At 50.8% G+C, this 19,978-nt stretch overlaps 1 protein-coding gene and 3 non-coding genes across 7 annotated transcripts in view; 3 read left to right on the top strand and 1 right to left on the bottom strand.

Annotated features, from left to right (window-relative positions):
- The window catches only part of LOC128822987 (zinc finger protein OZF-like), a 72,088-nt gene that overhangs the window by 29,876 nt on the left and 22,234 nt on the right, over positions 1-19,978 (bottom strand). The gene's annotated exons all lie outside the window — the stretch shown is intronic.
- Positions 9,827-9,899, top strand: TRNAF-GAA (transfer RNA phenylalanine (anticodon GAA)). Its single transcript has one exon. It is a non-coding gene; the product is annotated as a tRNA-Phe (tRNA).
- TRNAS-ACU (transfer RNA serine (anticodon ACU)) lies at positions 10,262-10,334 on the top strand. Its single transcript has one exon. It is a non-coding gene; the product is annotated as a tRNA-Ser (tRNA).
- Positions 11,355-11,436, top strand: TRNAS-AGA (transfer RNA serine (anticodon AGA)). The gene has a single exon. It is a non-coding gene; the product is annotated as a tRNA-Ser (tRNA).

The raw sequence follows: 19,978 nt of genomic DNA, 5'->3' as shown, positions 1-19,978 counted from the left end.
CTGGTTCCTCAACTGTAGATACAGCTCTCAGTAACCATCAGTCCAAAGACTGAGAGAAATGGAGAGTTCCAACCATTGTCATTTTAGTATCTTATTATTTGTTTCTCTGATTTTTGTTTTTAATAGCTAGGAGAGGTGCTGCCTTTCTATTATATCAGGGTGTGACTGTATAGCTCAGGGCATGTGTGACAAAAGCTCATTGGTGCCAGATGGCAAAGGGGTCACTGTTGTTCACAAGCAACTCCTGTCTCAGATCTTTCAAACTTGCCACACCAAATACACTGATTTTATTATATTTATTCAAGAGCCATAGCAGCGAGACCTCTACTGAAAAAAGCTTGTAAATTATTGATACTCCTAATCACTGTGAGAGGTGTGTATGAGTCATATTGAAGGAATAATGTAAGTATATGGAAAAATATGCCCAAATGATATTGTAATGAAAGTGAGTCACCCCAATCATTGGTCTTGGTGGGGACGGCCCATTCATGTGGGAGGAAATTGTCACCCGTCCCTTGCTAGCTCAATGTATTGCTCAATTGTCAACATTTGCACCAACCCAGGAAAGCCAATGGAAAACTATCAAAGACAAACTAGCAACATCAAAATCCTGTGGAAGTGAAAAGGACAATAGGACAATGAGTAGATTTTCCTTTCTGTGAATAAAGGCAAAAGACTGATTCCGTTTATAACAGGGTGGAGAAAAACACTCTGGGTCCATTCACCAAGGAGATCCCTAACGACCAGTGGTGCTTCATGAAAGGCAGGGCCCTGGCTCCCAGGGCCTAGCAACCGCTGTAGTAGACTGAAGTGTGAGGTGAGAATCTACGTAGATAGGAAAGGTAACCACTAAAAAGTGTAGGTTGCGTTTTGTGATTTTGTTCTGTTTCAATCTCTATCCCTTGTTAAACATCCATTTGTTCGATAAGTGTACTGAAGTGCTGTGTGTGATACAGGAGCAGTGGTCTACAGTAAAACTGGTAACATGGGATATACCATTGCTTCGGGAAGAGAGAGAGACTGGGATTTCTCTGAGTATCTGGTGATTGGGGCTGGACCCGGGGGGGGACACATTGAAGGAACTCAGGGCTTAGGGTGCCTCTATTGGGAACTGGCAGGGCTGCTGTAGCTCAGAGGAGGGTGCTTGAGTGCCTGACAGGCTGGGTGAGTTTGGTTACTAACATCCAGCTGGCAAATGCAATAGTCCCTCTTCCTAGCGGCAGGTGGCAATGAGGAGACTCACAGCCCTCAACACCCTGAGAAGGGTCACAATGTGCATCTATGTTGACCCACCTATGAAATCCACACGGGGAAAGCACCCTATAGCATAGTTCCCTGACTCAAAATAGCCCTAAAACTGCCCTACAAAATCATGGAACATGTGCTCTTTGCTCTGTGAAAGCATGTAAAGAATCCAAGTGCTGGAGGGTAGAGATTGGGTCCAGAGATTGGTGGATTGAGCCAAAAGAAATCTGGAGAGATTCAACAAGGACAAGTGCAGCATCCTGCACTTAGGATGGAAGAATCCTATGACCTGCTACAGGCTGAGGACTGACTGGGTAAGGGTTAGGGTCCTGTGCTCCAGCCCCCTGATCATTTTTGTTGCCCTCTGCTGGAGTCTTTCCAATTTTTCCACATCCTCCTTGTAGTGTGGGGCCCAAAACTGGACACAGTACTCCAGATGAGACCTCACCAATGTTGAATAGAGGGGAATAATCACATCCCTCGATCTGCTGGCCTTGCCCCTACTTATACAGTCCAAAATGCCATTAGCCTTCTTGGCAACAAGGGCACACTGTTGACTCATATCCAGCTTCTCATCCACTGTAACCCCTAGGTCCTTTTCTGCAGAACTGCTGCCTAGCCATTCAGTCCCTAGTCTGTAGCAGTGCATGGGATTCTTCCATTCTAAGTGCAGGACTCTGCACTTGTCCTTGTTGAACCTCATCAGATTTCTCCTTGCCACTTCTGCTAGCATGGGCACGCATCTTGGAGGCCTTTCTAGAAGAGAATTTGGAACTGAGTTGAGAAAACCAGTTTCAAAACAGGAAGCTCAGGTTTAGTTTCATTTATTTATAATATTAAATAATCCTTTCATCCTAGTATCACAATTATAAGTGCTTCAGCGTTACGGTTTTCCAGAGGGAAAACTTAACTTCTCTCCAAAGGGAGTTGAGAGAAAACACTTTTCCGAGTCCAAAAAAGACAAGAAGGGTAAGAGCTTGTAGAGGACCAACCTCTGTTGGTGAAAGAGACAAGCTTTGGAGCTAACCCAGAACTCTTCTTCAGCTCTGTGTAGCCCCAAAGTTTGTCTCTTCCACAAACAGAAGTTAGAACATAAGAATGGCCATACTAGGTCACAGCAAGGGTCCATGTATCCCACTATCCTGTCTTCTGAAAGTGCCTAATGCCAGGTGCTCCAAAGAGAATGAACAGAACAAGTAATCAAGTGATCCATCCCCTGTCCCCCATTCCCAGCTTCTGGCCCAGAGAGGATAGGGACACCATCCCTGCCCATGCTGGATAATAGCCATTGGTGGACCTATCCTCCATGAACTTATCTAGTCCAGTTTTAAACCCTCTTCTAGTCTTGGCCTTCACAACCCCCTCTGGCAAATACTTCCCCAGGTTAACTGTGCATTGTGTGAAGAAATATTCCTTTTTTTTTTTTTCATTTCAAACCTGCAGCCTATTCATTTCATTTGGTGACCCTCCTAGTTCTTGTGTTATGAGAAGGAGTAAATAACACTCCCTTCCTTGGTCCTTTAAAAGATATTATGTGACCCCCTCCTCCTTGTCTCTCATGTCCTGGGACCAACACGGATGCAACAACACTGCAAACAACAAGGTTCAAAGTCGATGCACATGGAAGAAGTATTTTGCATTTCATTCCTTATGTCCTGGTCCCATCCTGTGGCCATTTCCTTTCCCTCCTCTTTGTTACAAGCTTTTGTGTTTTGCAGAAACATTATTTCCACAGGAGACACCCAGGAGTAGGGGTGCATTCCTGTACCAAACAGTCACTAGAAGGGGGTAGACAAAGGCCTTTAGGACAAGGTATCCATCACAGTCAAAAAATCATCTCCGTCCTGGAGGTCACTGGCAGCTTGAATTTGTTCCTTAGCCTCCCAGAGTCTGGGGGCTGGACTCAGCACCATCCAGCCCCTCCGTTTGTACCAGGAGCAAACACAAACCTTGTCTTTAAAACAAGCTGTGCCATCCGTCTCAGGGAAGAATGATTGAAATTGAGCTTCAGTTCCTCTCTCCTAGTAATGGGTGGGGTGTGGGGTATTGGTGGTATAGTGGTGAGCATAGCTGCCTTCTAAGTAGTTGACCTGAGTTCAATTTATAGCTAAAGTAATAATAGCTTTTGTCTTTTGTTGGTTCATTGTCTGGAAGTGATTTAGTTTGTCATATTGTGTTATAATCATAGTATCAATAGAATAAGACAATAAATGTTTCAAAGCCCAGCAGGTCATACAGGATTGAGACATACAAGGGACTGGAATGTGTCATCTGAGAAAGACAGAACGCTTGGAAACCTGCATCTCCCATCCCTTTCCCTTCAGTGTTATGATTCCTGCTGTGTGCAATGTTTATCTGATGTTCCTGCATGATGGTGAGATAAAGTTTTGGGTCAGTTTTTGCTCCTGCAGCTTCCTTTGCTGTTAAAATTATAATGACAGGAATAAAACGGAGGCAAAATAAAAATAAACGCAAAATTGCAATACGATTAGGGAAAGAGAAGATCATGGTTAAGCCAAACACTTCAAAATAAAAATACTAAAAATTACCCCACTCCCCCACTAAAGGAGGTGGGGTACAGCTCTGACTGAGAGGCCCCACAGGAAAAATTTCAGCCCAAAGACAAATTTGTGTGAAATGTTGAGAAGTGAAGAGCCCCCTTCCCCCCCCCCCCAATCCCCAGAACTCTAGAGTCACCCCCATGGCACCAGCACAGGAAACCCAGTGGGATGGGATTATAGAATACAAGGGGGGAGGCAGCAGGGGAGAGAGGTGTCAGGGAGTCTCTCTTTTTCCTTCTCTTCTCTTTCTGTTCTTCTCTTCCGGGAACTGCAGTCACAGCAGGGAGGGGTTTGTCTCATTGTAAGGGGTCCGTGTCTGTCACAGAGGTTGTGGCAGTGATGGATTCTGTGACTTCCTGCGACCTCTGTGACTTCTATAGTGGCCACTGTGGCTGACTCCAGGTCTGCCCAAGCTCCTGGCTCCGGGGACTGCCCAAGCAGCGGCCAATGCAGCTGGCCCTGGGGACCGCTTGACCAGTTGTTCCAAGGGCAGTGGGAGCAGCCGCAGCTCATTGGCCCCTAGCAGCTGTCCCAGGGTGGCCGGAGGAGCGGCTGGCCCCCTGGGGCTCCCCCCAGCAGCAGCTGGAGTGGCAGCGAGCCACCAGGGCTTCTCCCCTGGTAGCTGGTACTCATTATTGATCAAATAAATCAAAACGCTTCCCCCTGCCAGTGGATTTAGCCCAGGACCCTCAGAGTCAGCAGCTGTTACACCTCCCCACTGAGCTCTCTGGTCAGGTGTCCAGAAGCCTGGAAGCTTCTTGTTTAGATCCTAAAATAGCGTTTTTCATTGTGGGGGCTGAAATTTTGGACCGGACACTGCTATTTTATTGAATTGCTTCAAAGCAGCAAGTCAAGAATGTCCCCTAAGGGCCAGGCTCTCTGCCATGGAAACGGTTGCCACTGCTCTGCAGGAGTCTGTGCGTTCCACACAGCAAAGTACAAACCTGCTCCGAACTGAAGGGGGGGTCAGACAGTGACGGTAATGCAAATACTTCAGACTATTAACCCTGGGTCCCTTTTATTCTTTAACCCAGGACATGCCAGTCAGCTGTTAGCCATGGCGTTATATTCATCTTAAAATACCTCTCAGGACATTTAACAGAGGAAGTGAAACCCCCTCCCGCTAATAGCTCCCTGTTGAGGAGTTGTACCATACCTGCCCCTGGACACTGTCTGGTTTTATACTCTTAGAGTTTTTTCTCTTCAAACCCATCCTTATCCCCATCTATGGGCCAACCTCCACATTTCAGAGTTTAGAATTTACTCTCATCACCCTAGTGTGTCAATTCCCATGTGAATGAGACAAAATAAGTGAGGGAAGCTCCATGGCTAATGAAAACCGATGCTCTGGGTGAGATCTCAACTCATAACCGCAGCAGTGCATCTCACTGCACTAGCCAGTTGTACCCCTCTAAGTACTTCATAGACAAACTTGGGATGTGGGCAGTTACCTGTATGTGTGGTTAACAACTTTGGTGGCTAATTGAAAGGCTGATGGTTCAAACCCAAAAGATAGCGGTGTTTTTTTAGTGATGAGGATCCAGTACATTTTAACAGGCAAAAAATCTCCTCTATTCTGGTCTAGCCTCATTTGACTCCTTTTGCCCGTCTTCTTCCTCCCCCCTCAGTGTCTTTCCTTCCCCACTGGGGACATGCAGAGATGAACCCTGGTCAGTCTGTGTCACAGAGTCTGTGTCCCGTAGAGCCGTGCTTTTCAAACTGTGGAATGTAAGGCACTCAGTCGCGGCGGCTCTGGTCAGCACCACCGATCAGTCTCAAAAGACCCGTCTGTAGTGCTGCCCAGTTAAGGCAGGCTAGTCCCGATCTGTTCTGATACCGCGCTGCACCCCAGAAGCAGCCAGCAGGTGTGTGGCTCCTAGGCGGAGGGGGGGAACGGGGCTCCGCAAGCTGTCCCTGACCAGGCCAATGGGAGCTGGGGGGCTGGGAAGTGCCTGCGGGCGAGAACCATGTGGAGCCACTTGCACACCTCCACCTAGGAGATGGACCTGCTGCTGGCTGCTTCCGGGGTGCAGCACAGTCTGCAGTGCCAAGACAGGCAGGAAGTCTGCCTTAACACCCCCACTGTGCTGCTGACCGAGAGCTGCCTGAGGTAACTCCGCATCCCAGCCCCCTACCCCCAGGTGCTTTGGGGTGCCCTAGGGCCCACCATGGAGCTGCTGTCCATGCAGGGTCCCTGGGAGTCACAAAGGGGTGATGTGAGGTTACTGCCCCGTCTGTTCTGGGGTGGGGGACTGGAGCCCCCGGAACAGCCCTGTGGGGATTCAGCCCTGTGGGGAAAAGCACATCTAGGACTGGGGATTGCCAGCTGCATTAAAGCGGCATGAAGGAGAAGGAAGAGTTAAAGCTTTACAACAGTCTGGGTGCGCTGGGTGTGGAGGACGGTGCCAATCTGCAGAACGGCCAACCCCCAACGTTCAAAAAGCCTGAGTCAGGCTCCCCAAAAATCATGAGATTGGCTTTAAAATCATGAGATTATGTAAAATTAATAGATTTGGGGATCTTTTTATTTGCCTTCTGCTTGATGAGCCTTTAGGGCGCACTGGGGTCACATTTTGAATCTTCAAAGCCACAAGGACTAGAAACGTACTGTATCTTTAAGAGTGAAGGCTGAAATCATCACATCTCCACCTGACTCCAGGAGCTGGGGCATTAAGGAACACAACAATTCTCATGAGACTCAAGACAAAATCATGACAATTGGCAACATTGAGTCGGATGGAGTGTTTATTCTCCGGGATTCCCTATCTTTTTCTTTTTGTGGCCCCCGCCCAACATGGTATAAAAACTCCACAGTCCACCTATGCCACAACAACTGCCCTAGCTCCCTGCTCAGCAGCAAAAAAGTCAATTCCCCCCACCCCTGATGAATCAGCCAGGAGCTAAGTGCAATGCTGGAGGTTTCTCCTTTCACTCCTGCTGGGGAGTGGCGGGGTCCCAGGGGCATTTCCAGAAGAGCATTTGGAACTCAACTGGGGGAACCAGCCTTTCAGAACAGAAAGCTCAAGTTCAGACTACATGTTTATTTACAATTGTTTATAATATGATATAATCCTTCAATCCTAGTGTCACCATCGATAACATGGCTTGTTCTGCCTGGTAGTTTACCAAGGGTAAAACTAACCATCTCTTCAAATACGAAAGAGTGGAGATAAATCACCTCTCAGAGTCAATGTGGGGTAATCAATAGCAAACGGAGGGCCAAATCGCTTTTGAATGGCCCCCAAAATCTTTTTACTTATTATCATTATTGTTATTTTTTATTATTATTTTCTTTGGAGTCTGGACCTTAACCAGATCTTGAGCAACAATTTTGCACCTTCACACAAAATAATGGATTTCCCCTAAGAATTGTGTTGTTACATTCTTTATGTTCTGGCGCCATCTTGTGGCCATTTCCTTTCCCTCCTTTCTCTGAAAAACTTTGGTATTTTGTTTAGAAAGTTTATTTCCTCAGGAGAGACCCAGGAGCAGGGGCTGCCTGCATGTACCAAGCACCCACTAGATTAGAAGGTGACTAACAAACACCCTTAAGATGAGGCAGCCGTCCCTGTCAAAAAAATCACCTCCCTTCTTCCCTTGAGTGACAGGCTGAATCGTTCCTTATCCAGGCAGAGCCCAAGGATTGGAATCAGTGGCAGCAACAAACCCTTCTGTACGTTGCAAGAACCAACACAAAATGTGCTTTACAAGGAGCTGTCTCCTTCCTTCTGGAAGCAAGCAGTTGACCTGGGTTTGATTCCCAGTCAATGCAGTGATGTGATGTTTGCTTGGCTGGGAATTGGTTTAATTTCAGTCACGTTGTATAAGTTTGTCAATGGAATGAGAGAATTAATGTCCCAAATCCCAGCAGGCCATTAAACACACAGTGGAGGAAAGAAAGGGAGGAACTATACCGGGGTGGGCAAACTATGGTCCCTGAGCTCCTGGCTGGGGAGCCTACCCCCGGCCCCTCCCCTGCTGTCCTCCCTCCCCCACAGCCTCAGCTAGATGTGCAGCATAGCACCGTGGCTGGCTCTGGCCAGAGAGAAACGGTGCTTTGAAGGGGAAACTGCCGTTTCTCTCCGGCTGCGCGGCTGCCCATGTTCATAGGGCTGCATTCTGAAAGGGTCTTTAGAGGTGGGGTTGAATACAGGGTAGGGTCCTGGGGGGGCAGTTAGGGGCAGGGGGTCCTGGGTGGGGGCAGTAAGGGGACAAGGCGCAGCGGGAGGTGGATAGGCATGCGAGTTCTGGGGGCCTGTCAGGGGATGGGGGTGTGGATAGGGGTCGGGACAGTCAGGGGCCAGGGAGTGGGGGGGTGGTTAGGGGCAGGGGGTCCTCGGAGGGGGCAGTCAGGGGACACGGAGCAGGGGGGTTTGATGGGTCAGGGGTTCTGAGGGGGGCAGTCAGGGGGTTGGAAGTGGGAGGGGGCAGATGGGGATGGGGGCAGGCTGTTTTGGGAGGCACAGCCTTCCCTACCCGGCCCTCCATGCAGATTTGGAACCCTGATGTGGCCCTTGGGCCAAAAAGTTTGCCCACCCCTGGACTATACAGTGAGCTGTTGGAATCATGCTTGTATTACAATGTTTGGGTTTTTTTTTTTTTAATTATTTACTTCCCTCTCCCTTTTAGACTCAGAGCCTTTAAGGTCAGTGGGCATGTGAGGAAGTTGCCCCTTCTGTAAACCATGCAGCCACCCCCTAAATCAGGGTCCTGTTCCAGCCCTGAGTCTGGGCTTCCGGGATCCCTCCCACAGAGCAGGGTGCCCACAGATTACAGCTTGAAAATAGGCATGTGAAACTAACTCCTGCTCTCCCTGACAGGGCCTCCTCTAGACCAAATAGCACCCTAGGCAAGAAGTGCCCTTGGTACCCCCCCATATTTTAACCTTTAAATACCTTATTTTTATTGCATTTGTAGCTCATTTCATTATTTTGATGCACAATTTGGATGCTTGATTTTCTCTGTCATATAAGATGATAAATTTGCATAATAGGATCTGTAAATCTGTATTTATTCATGCCATATAAAAGCAAATAAAATAATTCATTTCCTCTAAGCATATAGAAACTTTTTAATTTGAACAGTAACTGAAATGTACTAACATCTAGACATTGAACTGTCACCAACACAGGGTGGACTAGTATTAAATAGTGTTACAGTAAGAGACAGCACTAGAATGTTAATCCTAGTCCTTTAGTTTAAAGGTCACTTTTCTCACCTTTCCCCTCATGAACTGAAGCGCAGCATTAGAGCGAGCCAAAGACTGGCCAATGGCATTTTCAAGTGACAAAATAGCAAGCGATGTCGGTCTCGCATTGGCCATCGTCGAATGAAGATATGGTTTATTAAGCCTGAGCTTCGAGGCGAGGGTGTCTCTGACCACCTACTTCCGCTGTGCTGCTGAGCAGTCAGTAGGTGAAGTTGGGACAACAGGGTCGGGCCGCAAATGGCAGCAGGACTCTTGCTGCTGGGGTCTAGCTGCCCAACTTCCTCCCAGGCACCTAGGTCAACCCATTGGTTCGAAGGGGTTGAGCTGAAGGCCTGGTGACTTAGTCCACAGGGAAAGCAGGTGAAGCCAATTCTCCTGCATATGGGGGAGATGGCCGCCAAGGCTTTCCCTTCTTGCTCCCTGAGCCTCTGCACCCCAAAATTGCTGTTGGCCACCAAGGCAAGCCAGGAGGCAAAGGGGCTGGCTCTGTCCATCTCATTCCCTGCACTGCTGGAGCCAAAATACCTGGCAGTTAGCAGATGAAGCCAGGACAACAGCGGTGGCAGAACTTTTGCTGCCAGGGTCTAGCTGTCCAACTTCCTCCCTGTCCTTCTGGGCCCCAGTCACCTTCAGCCACCAGGTAACCCAGGAACTAAGGCAGGAATGGGGTGAGGAAGCAAGTCAAGCTGAGCAATGCAGGCAAAAATTCATCTTACCTTCATGGGCACTCGCAATGATGTCCTTTTTGTGTGCCGTGGCTGACAAAAACAACCTGGACAGAGAAGCAGCAGGCCAAAGGTACTATGCAGGTGCTGAAGTAGCTCAGTTGGGAGAGCGTTAGACTGAAGATCTGGAGGTCACTGGTTCAATCTTAGGCTTTAGCATAGTCTTTGTATGCCAGCGTGGGCTGTTTTCTAGAAGTGCAGTAGTACCTCTACTTGCCATGAGTCCCCCATTCCCGGCTCAACAGCGGGGGCTTGTGCACTGAGTTGGCCCACCTGAGCTTTCTTTCTTCTCTTGCTCTTTCTCAGCAAGGGGAAGAAAAAGAAGCTCTCCTTCAAGCTGTGGTCAAAAGTGGGGGGGTGTAAGGATGACTTCCTGGCCACCGCCTCCAATTCTTTGCTCTACCAGCTGACCCATCGAAGGGCTCCCACCATTTTCTCCAGGTTCGCCCATTGGTGTGTGCCAGGTCGAGCACCAGCCAAATGGATGGAATTTGAAGGGAGGGGTAGAGCACTGTGACAAAGTTTCTGTAGTGTAGTGGTTCTCACATTTGCCTACTATGCAAAAGGCCCCTAGTTCAAAACTGGACAGAAACATGATGGTTTACTTTTTCCTAGCTGTCCAGCAAAGCACTCCTTCTTCTGTTTTTGTTCCTTATCCTGGCAGAGCTGGAGGATTGAAAGCAGCAACATCAAACCCCTGTGTAGCTGGCAGGAATGAACACAAACACTCCCTTGTATCTGAAGAGATGTTTAGTTTTACTCTTGGCTAAAGGCTAAAGGGAAAGGCGGTGGCGCAATATATAGAGTGAGACATGACACAATCATTGTAATTAAGCCCATAGTGACTGTAAAATCTTTTTATATACTTCTTATTATCATCAATGTATTATTTTCTCTGGAGTCTAGACCTCAATTATACCTTGAAATTTGGATCTTGAGAAAAATAATCGCCTACCCCTGGTTAAGGCAATGGACTTCACAGCACTGGGGTATCCCTACACAGGTACCAGTATTAACAACAATGGCTGCTTTTTAGCCATAGTTTTTAATCAGGGCAATAAATTGATACAAACTCCTGTTAAATCATTTCCCAGCCCAAGTCCTTCACCCACATTCCTTAGGGCATTGGGCCACCATGTGGACATTTCATTTCTCTCCTCAATTTCACACAGAGACACACTTTCCTTTGCACAGATCCATGAATAGCAAAACCTTTCATTGTCTCTTATCTGAGCCAGGGCATTCAATTCCATTCAAATCTCCTCTACTGCAATAACAGTGGTCAAACAGAGGGGATGTGGTCACTTTCATCCCAGAGAAATCCTGCCCCCTGCTTTTGGAATAATATACTGGAGATTTGAATAGGAAAGGGACTGTCTGAATTGTCAAAGTGGGGAATGAACAACAATCTACAGCAATGTGGTTAACACAAACACACTCTAATCATGCTCCAGCTGGAAGGGAAATGGGCAGGAATTCTTGCTCTTCAGCCACGGACACACTTACACTAATGCACAGCTGTGAGTGTGCTGGGGCAGCTGCTCTGAGCAAACAATTTAAAGTGATAATTCAGTGAGAACAGAATAATAGTGTAGCAAAGCAGCTATTTATCAAGTAGTTGTGGCTGAGTGGTTATGGTGATGGACTAGAAATCCATGGGGGTTTCCCTGTGCAGATTCAAATCCTGCCAATTACAGAAGTGCTAATGTGTTGTTGTTGTTATTGCTGTTGTCTTCGTGCTTGAGCATCCACAGTGCTAACTGGAGCCAAATCTGGTCTCAGTCTTAGGCTGTCTACATTTAAAACACTGCTGTGATGCTGCTATAGCACTTTGGAGTAGACAGCTGCTATAGTAATTGGAGGGGTTTTCCCATAGCTGTAATAGCTACATTGACAGATGAGTTCTTCTGTTGACCTAGGACTATCTAACCAGACCTGGCAATGTATGATCTACAGAATTTGAACAGTAATCCTGGCTCCCCACACCAGGAGGGATTTGGGAGTTCTTCTTCGAGTGCTTGCTCATATCGATTCCAATTAGGTGTGCGCGTGCTGCGTGCATGATCGTCGGAGAAATTTTCTACCCTAGCAACACCCAGTGGGTCGGCTGTGGAGCCCCCCGGAGTGGCACCTTCATGGCGCCGGATATATACCCCAGCCGACCCAGCGCCCCCTCAGTTCCTTCTTACCGCCCCTGACGGTCGTTGGAACTGTGGAGCGCGGCATAGCTGTTCTCCACTCTCCCTAGCTTATCCAGTTAATTCTTATAGATAGTTGTACTTATAGTTGTATGTTCTTTAGATTAGTTATTCCTGTTCATAGTTCATTGTTAAATAGTTGTAAATAGTTAGTGGGGGTTAAAGGGGCTGCTTCTCCCCACGTTTCCCCCAGCGCATAGCCGGGCTCATGCCCAAGGCTCCTGGCTTTAAGCCATGCACGACCTGCGCTAAGCCTATGCCAACGGGAGACCCTCACGACTCTTGTCTGAAGTGTTTAGGGGAGTCTCACCAGACGGACAAGTGTAAGATCTGCAAGGCTTTCAGGCCCAGGACCAAAAAGGAGCGGGACTTTAGACTTAAGCAGCTCCTCATGGAGGCAGCACTTAGCCCAGATCCTCCCTCGGCGTGCCAAGTTCCGGCACCGAGCGCTTCAGTGCGCAGCGCCCCTGCGGCACCTATCGGTACTACATCGCGAGCAGATGCGGATAAGGCCTCGCGGCACCATCCTCCTTCGGCACCGCATTCGCCGCAAGCGCCTCGGCACAGGTCCCAGTCTCCGGGACATAAGAGACCCCACAAGACACAGAAGGCCGCTGTCCTACAGACACCGGCTCCCCCGGTACCAGTGGTAGAGCTGCGTCCGCCTCTAGAGCGCCAGAAGTCGCAGATATCGGCTACACCATTGACTCCGGCACCGGGGCCGTTGAGTCCGGTGCAGACTGGCTCACCGCCACGATCCGTCGTGGAGCCCTGTATCCCGTCTACCCCGGAGACCTTTGCGACGGCGAAGGGCCTCATCGATCTCACGGAGCCGGTGCCGTCTCAACCCGCGGCACCACCCGCCCTTTGGTCAGTGCAATCCAAGGGCAAGCCTGCCCTGGTACGCCCGCCGTCTCCGAGCGTGGACTCGCGACACAGCTCCAGGTCTCGGAGCAGGTCCCGACGCCGCTCGCAGTCCTGGCGCAGACTTTCACCCCGGCACTGGTCGTACTCGCGGCCTAGGTCCTCTTCACGGCACCGATCTACGTCTCGGCACCGATCTATGTCTCGGCCCCGTCGGGATCATCGGTACCGATCGGAGTCGCGACGTAGCTCCCGGCACCGGTATGAGCGCCGCTCCAGTTCGAGGGGCCGCTCCCAGCACCATGTCTACAGGCAGTCGTCGTCGTCTCGGTCCAGATCTGGATCTTGGCACCGATCTCGATCACGGACCGCTCATCGGCACCGCGCGGGGACCGCTCGCCTGCGGACTGGCACCAATCGGCACCGTATCGTACGGAGCCCATTCAGATGCGTTTGGTACCACTTTGGCCCTCGAGATCAGCGTCTTGCTCCTCCGAGGGCGCTTCGAGATCAGCATACCCTCCTCAGGGTCAAGCTGCCACTGACTTGGGTCACTGACAGGAGGGGGCAGAGGACCCTGCGCAGGACCCTATGCATTGGTCTTTCTGGACTCCATGGGCGTATCACCAAGCGCAAGGGGCTCCACCATTAGCCTCTCGCTCGGCACACTCCGAGCCCAGAGTCCCGGAGGCCACCATCTCACGTCCTCCCCCAGGGGGCATGGAGGCTCCCGTGCCTACACCTCAGGCCCTGGACCCCGGGACAGGAGACCCTCCGATTCAGGGACCCTTAGAGCCGGACCCCCCTTTGGACCCCTTGCCCCCAGAGGCATCCTCCTCATCTTCCCCGGATGAGGCGGTGGCGGGCACATCAGCCTTGGGCCCGCCCCCAATAGATCTTCGTGCCCACCAGGACCTCTTACGTAGGGTGGCACGTAATATGGACCTCCAGGCGGAGGAGATAGTGGAAGTGCAGGACCCGGTGGTGAGCATCCTGTCAGCTGATGCCCCATCCCGGGTGGCATTACCACTGATTCGGATGATTCAGGCTAATGCCACTACTATATGGCAAACCCCTGCCTCCATCCCACCCACAGCCAGAGGGGTAGAAAGAAAATACTTCGTCCCATCTAAGGACTATGGGTACTTATATACGTACCCTCCACCATGTTCACTGGTCGTGTCCTTGGTGAACGCAAGAGAGCGTCATGGCCAGCAGGCGGCAGCGCCCAAATCGAGGGACGCTAAACGCTTCGATTTGTTCGGGCGTAAAGTGTACTCAGCCGGGGGTTTGCAGCTCAGAGCCGCGAACCAACAGGTGCTCTTGAGCTGCTACAGTTATAACTCATGGAACTCCATGGGTAAATTCAGTTGGTTCCCCAGGACTCAAAAGAGGAGTTTGGGGCCTTAGTGGAGGAAGGTAAGAAGGTGGCTAGGACCTCCTTGCAAGCTTCTTTGGACATAGCGGACTCTGCCGCCAGGACTCTAGCATCGGGCACAGCCATGCGACGCGTCTCCTGGCTCCAGGTTTCGGACTTGCCGCCAGAACTTCAGCAGACCCTGCAGGATTTACCATTCGAGGGCCAGGGACTGTTCTCAGATAAGACGGACTCTCGATTGCAGAGCCTCAAGGACTCGAGAACGATCATGCGCTCCCTGGGGATGCATGTCCCAGGGCCCCAGTGCAGACCCTTTAGGCCCCAGCCGCAAAGGTTCTACCCTCCCCCGCCTCGTCCGAGACAGGACTTTCCCAGAAGGCGAGGTCGAGGTGGTAGACGAAGGTCGACCGGCCCCCAACCCGGTCAGAACCAGGGCCCGCCTAGGCCACCTTCAGGTCCTAGACAAAACTTTTGAAGGTGCGCTCAAGGACGGCGCCCCAGCCACTACCTAGGATCCATCTCCCTCCTTTCGGGATCGCCTCTCCCATTTCCACCGTGCTTGGTCCCTTATAACCTCGGACCAGTGGGTCCTTCGCACGGTGGAGAGGGGATACGCTCTCCAGTTTTCTTCGTGCCACCTTCCCGTCCCTCTTCAGGGACTCTTCTCACGAGCATTTCCTTATACAGGAGGTTTTTGGCCTCCTCGCTGTGGGGGCCATAGAGGAGGTTCCCCCGGAGTTAAGGGGCAGGGGGTTCTACTCCCGCTACTTCCTGATCCCCAAGTCAAAAGGGGGTCTGCGACCCATTTTAGACTTACGCAGACTCAACAAATTCATAGTAAGGTTGAAGTTCCGCATGGTCTCCTTGGGGACCATCATCCCTTCCCTGGATCCTGGAGACTGGTTCGCCACCCTCGACATGAAGGACGCATATTTTCATATAGCGATCTACCCCCCGCACAGGCGCCTCCTTCGATTTGTAGTAAACGAAATGCACTACCAATTTGCCATCCTTCCCTTCGGCTTGTCCGCGGCTCCGAGAGTGTTCACAAAATGTATGGCTGTCGTGGCAGCATACCTTTGTCGACAGAGGATGCAGGTGTTCCCATATCTAGACGACTGGCTGGTGCACGGCCGCACCAGGGAGCAAGTTCAAGCTCACGTCCAGATAATACTGCAAATATTCCACGAGTTAGGCATTCTACTCAACAAGGAGAAGTCCACTCAGGAACCAACCCAGAGAATAGAGTTTATCGGGGCAGTGTTAGACTCCAGACTCGCCCGAGCTCTTCTGCCAGGCACTCGGTTTCACACCATCACAAACATCATCCACGGACTCCAGGTCTTCCCAATTACCACAATAAGGACGTGCCTCTTGTACTTACGTAACCAGGCATGCCAGACTTCGGCTTCGCCCACTTCAGGCCTGGGTATCGTTGGTGTACCGTCCTTATCGGGACAACCTCAGCATGGTGGTCACGGTTCCGAACTCGGTCTTGACCTCTCTCACTTGGTGGCTGGATCACAAGGCGGTTTGCGCAGGAATGCCATTTCACGCCCCACAACCCTCCATCCACCTGGTCACAGACACTTCGTCCCTAGGTTGGGGCGCTCACCTCGGGGAGCACCATACCCAGGGCCTGTGGACCGCATCCCAACTAGCTCTGCACATCAACGTTCGAGAGCTGATGGCAGTGCGCCTAGCCTGTCACGCATTTCTGGGTCTCCTGCATGGCCGTTGTGTGTCAGTCCTCACAGACTACACCACGGCCATGTTCTACATCAACAAGCAAGGAGGAGCCCGGTCGTCTCTCCTATGCCAAGAGGCCATTCACCTGTGGGAGTTCTGCATTGTCCACTCGATACATCTCATGGCATCGTTCCTACCTGGAGCCCAGAACACTCTAGCAGACCGTCTCAGCAGGTCCTTCCAGATGCACGAGTGGTCGATTCATACAGAGATGTGATTATTTCAGCCTTTTCTCTTAAAGAAACAGTACCTTCCTAGCCTTTGTGGCTGTGGAGAAAGATTCAAAATGTCACCCCAGTGCGCCCTAAAGGCTCATCAAGCAGAAGGCAAATAAAAAGATCCCCCAATATATTATTTTTACATAATCTCATGATTTTAAAGCCAATCTCTTGATTTTTGGTGAGCTTGACTCAGGATTTTTGAACGTTTGGGGTTGGCCGTACTACAGACTGAGAGCTGGGCACCCTCCTTCACACCCAACGCACCCAGACTTCTCTAAAGCTTTATCTCTTTCTTCTCCTTCATGCTGCTTTAATGCAGCTGGGAATCCCAATTCCTAGAAGTACTTTTCCACAGGCAGTGAATTTCCCACAGGGCTGAGTCTCCAAAGGGCTGTTCCAGGGGCTCCAGTCCCCCACCCCAGGACAGACGGGGCAGTAACCTCACATCACCCCTTTGTGACTCCCAGGGACCCTGCAGGGACAGCAGCTCCATGGTGGGCTCTGGGGCACCCCAAAGCACCTGGGGGAGGGGGCAGGGGCGCGGGATTACCTTAGGTGGCTCCCAGTCAGAGGCACAGTGGGGGTGCCAAGGCAGGCTTCCTGCCTATCCTGGCACTACGGACCATGCTGGACTCCAGAAGCAGCCAGCTGGAGGTCCATCTCCTAGGTGGAGGTGCGCAAGTGGCTCTGTGTGGTTCTCGCCCGCAATCACTGCCCCCTCCCAGCTCCAATTGGCCAGGTTGGGGGCAGCTTGTGGAGCCCAGTGGCCCCCCTGCCTAGGAGCCATACCTGCTGCTGGCCACTTCTGGGGTGCAGAGCGGTGTCAGAACAGATAGGGACTAGCCTGCCTTAGCCGGGCAGCACCGCAGACAGGACTTTTAACGGCCTGGTCGGTGGTGCTGACCAGAGCCGCTGCCAGGGCCGTCCCTAGGTACTCTGGGGCCTTATGCAGCCCTCCCACGGGCTGTGTGTGTGAGGCCCCAGGCTTCTGCAGGGGGATGAGCAGGGGGGCTGGCCCCAGGCCTCCACAGGAGGCGGGGGAGGGCAGGCTTTGAGGACAGGTGGGGACCACCCCCCAGCACTCACTAGTGGCTTGGCTGGGCCGGGTCCCTGCACTTCCCTCCGCCGGTGAGCGCAGACCTGACCTAGCTGCACTCCTCAGGAGTGCGTCTGGGGCTTGGGCAGAACAGAGGTGGGGGCCCTAGGGAAGAGCCAGAGCAGGGGCTGGAGCAGCATGCAGCTGCAAAGGCACCAGGAAATTTGGTGCCCCAAATTTCCTGGTGCCCTACGCAGCTGCCTACTTTACATATGGGTAAGGACGGCCCTGATGCCGCAACCCAGTGCCTTACATTCCGCAGTTTGAACACCACGGCTCTATGGGATACAGACTCTCTGTGACACAGACTGATCAGGGTTCAACCTGCATGTCCCCAATGGGGAAGGAAAGACACTGAGGGAGGAGGAAGAAGATGGTCAGGAGTCAAATGAGGCTAAACCAGAATAGAGATTTTCTGCCTGTTAAATGTACTGGATTCTCATCAGTTAAAAAAACACCTTCATCTTCAGTTGGGTTTGAACCATCAGCCTTTCAATTAGCAACCAAAGTTGTTAATCACAGACATAGGTAACTGCCTACTTCCCAAGTTTGTCTACAAAGCACCTACAGGGGTACAACTGGTTAGTGCAGGGCAAAGTACTGCTGGGGTTATGAATTCAGGCCTCACCCAGAGCATCAATTTTCATAGCCATGTAGCTTCCCCCACCTACTTTGTCTAATTCACATGGAAAGTGCCATACTAGGGTGCTGAGAGTAAATTCTAAACTCTGAAATGCGGAGGTTGGTGCATAGATTGGGATAAGGATGGGTTTGAAGAGAAAAAGCTCTAAGAGTATAAAACCAGACAGTCTCCAGAGGCAGGTATGGTACAACTCCTAACCAGGGAGCCATTTGTGTGAGGGGGTTTCACTTCCTCTGTTAAATGTACTGAGAGGTATTTTAAGATGATGCTAACGCCATGGCTAACAGTTGACTGGCACGTCCCGGGTTAAAGAAAGAAAGGGACCCAGGGTATGAAGAATTTGTGTTACCAACCCTGTCACTGTCTGACCCCACTTCAGTTCGGAGCAGGCTTGTACTTTGCTGTGTGGACTCCTGACAGACTCCTGGAGAGCAGTGGCAGCTGTTTCCATGGCAAAGAGCCTGGCACTTAGGAGACGTTCTTGAGTTTCTGTTTTGAAACAATTCAATAAAATAACAGTGGAGCTACAATGTCCGGCCCAAAATTTCAGCCCCACTGTGCAAAAATGCTATTTTAGGGTCTAAACAGGAGGCTTCCAGTGCTAGGACACCTGACCAGAGAGCTCAGTGTGAGGTGCAACAGCTGCTGACTCTGAGGGTCCTGGGCTAAATTCGATTTGTTTGATGGATAATGAGTACCAGCTACCAGGGGAGAAGCCCCGGGGCCCCGCTGCCACTCCAGCTGCTGCTGGGGGGGGGGGAAGCCCCAGGGGGCCAGCCACTCCTCCGGCCACCCCAAGACCATTGCTAGGGGCCACTGAGCTGTGGCTGCTCCTGCTTCCCTTGGAACGGCTGGTCAAGTGGTCCCCAGGACCAGCCACATGGGCTGCTGCTTGGGCAGCCTTGGAGTCAGCCACAGTGGCCACTGCAGAAGTCACAGAGATTGCAGGAAGTCACAGGATCCATCACTGCCATGACCTCCATGACAGACACAGATCCCGTACAATGAGGCAAAGCCCTCCCTGCTGTGACTGTAGTTCCTGGAAGAGAAGAGAAGAACAAAAAGTGAAGAGAGAAGGAAAAAGAGAGACTCCCTGTCACCTCTCTCCCCTGCTCCCTCCCCCTTGTATTCTGTAGTCCATCTCAATGGGTTCCCTGTGACACTAGAGTTCTGGGGATTTGGGGGGGGGGGAAGGGGGCTCTTCACTTCTCAACATTTCACACAAATTTGTCTTTGTGCTGAAATTTCTCCTGTGGGGGCCTCCCAGTCAGCTGTACCCAACCCCCTTTAGTGGTGGTAGTGGGTAATTTGGGGAGTAGGCAGAGAAGTTTCCCATAAAGGGCCAATTTGTTCTGGTGACTGGTTCTGACCTGTCTCATACATCCTGTGACACAGGATCATGTGCAGAACATGGAAGCTCTGGCTTTTCCTATAAGCTGTAGAGTGTGAGTTCCTGGGAAAGGGCAGGGGGAGAGGGAGCAAGAGGAGAAAGGCAGAGACATTGGAGGAGAGAAATGGGGGAGAAGAAAGAGACAGAGAACACAGAGAGACAGTAAATGATTGAAGCAGAACAGGTGTCCCAACTTGATCTTGCTCATCACAGGTATTCAGAGAGTTGGGTAGTAGTAGGTTTTCCACAATATCAAGTCTGAACTTTGATTCTAGCAACGTGAGTTCAAATATCAAGGGGATTTCCATATACCTGATCTCTTCTCGCCTCCCCCTCTTTAGTGTTAATTTTTATTTTGAAGTGTTTGGCCTAATCATGATCTTCTCTTTCCCTACCTGTATTGCAATTTTGGGTTTATTTTTATTTTGCCTCCCTTTTGTTCATGTCATTATAATTGTAACAGCAAAGGAATCAGCAGAAGCAAAAACTGACGCAAAACTTTATTTCCCCATCATGCAGTAACGTCATGCAAACATTGCACACAGCTGGAATCATAACACTGAAGGCAAGGGGATGGGAGATGCAGGTTTCCAAGTGTTCTGTCTTTCTCTAATGACACAAGGATGTGTGCTGCAGCTCCCTGTATATTCCAGCCCCTTGTACGCCTCCATCCTGTATGACTGGCTGGGCTTTGGGGAA

The sequence above is a fragment of the Malaclemys terrapin genome, chromosome 15 (genome assembly GCF_027887155.1).
Source record: "Malaclemys terrapin pileata isolate rMalTer1 chromosome 15, rMalTer1.hap1, whole genome shotgun sequence".
Lineage (NCBI taxonomy): Eukaryota > Metazoa > Chordata > Testudines > Emydidae > Malaclemys > Malaclemys terrapin.
The sequence above is the reverse complement of the archived record's forward strand: the minus strand, read 5'-3'. Positions and strand labels throughout refer to the sequence as shown.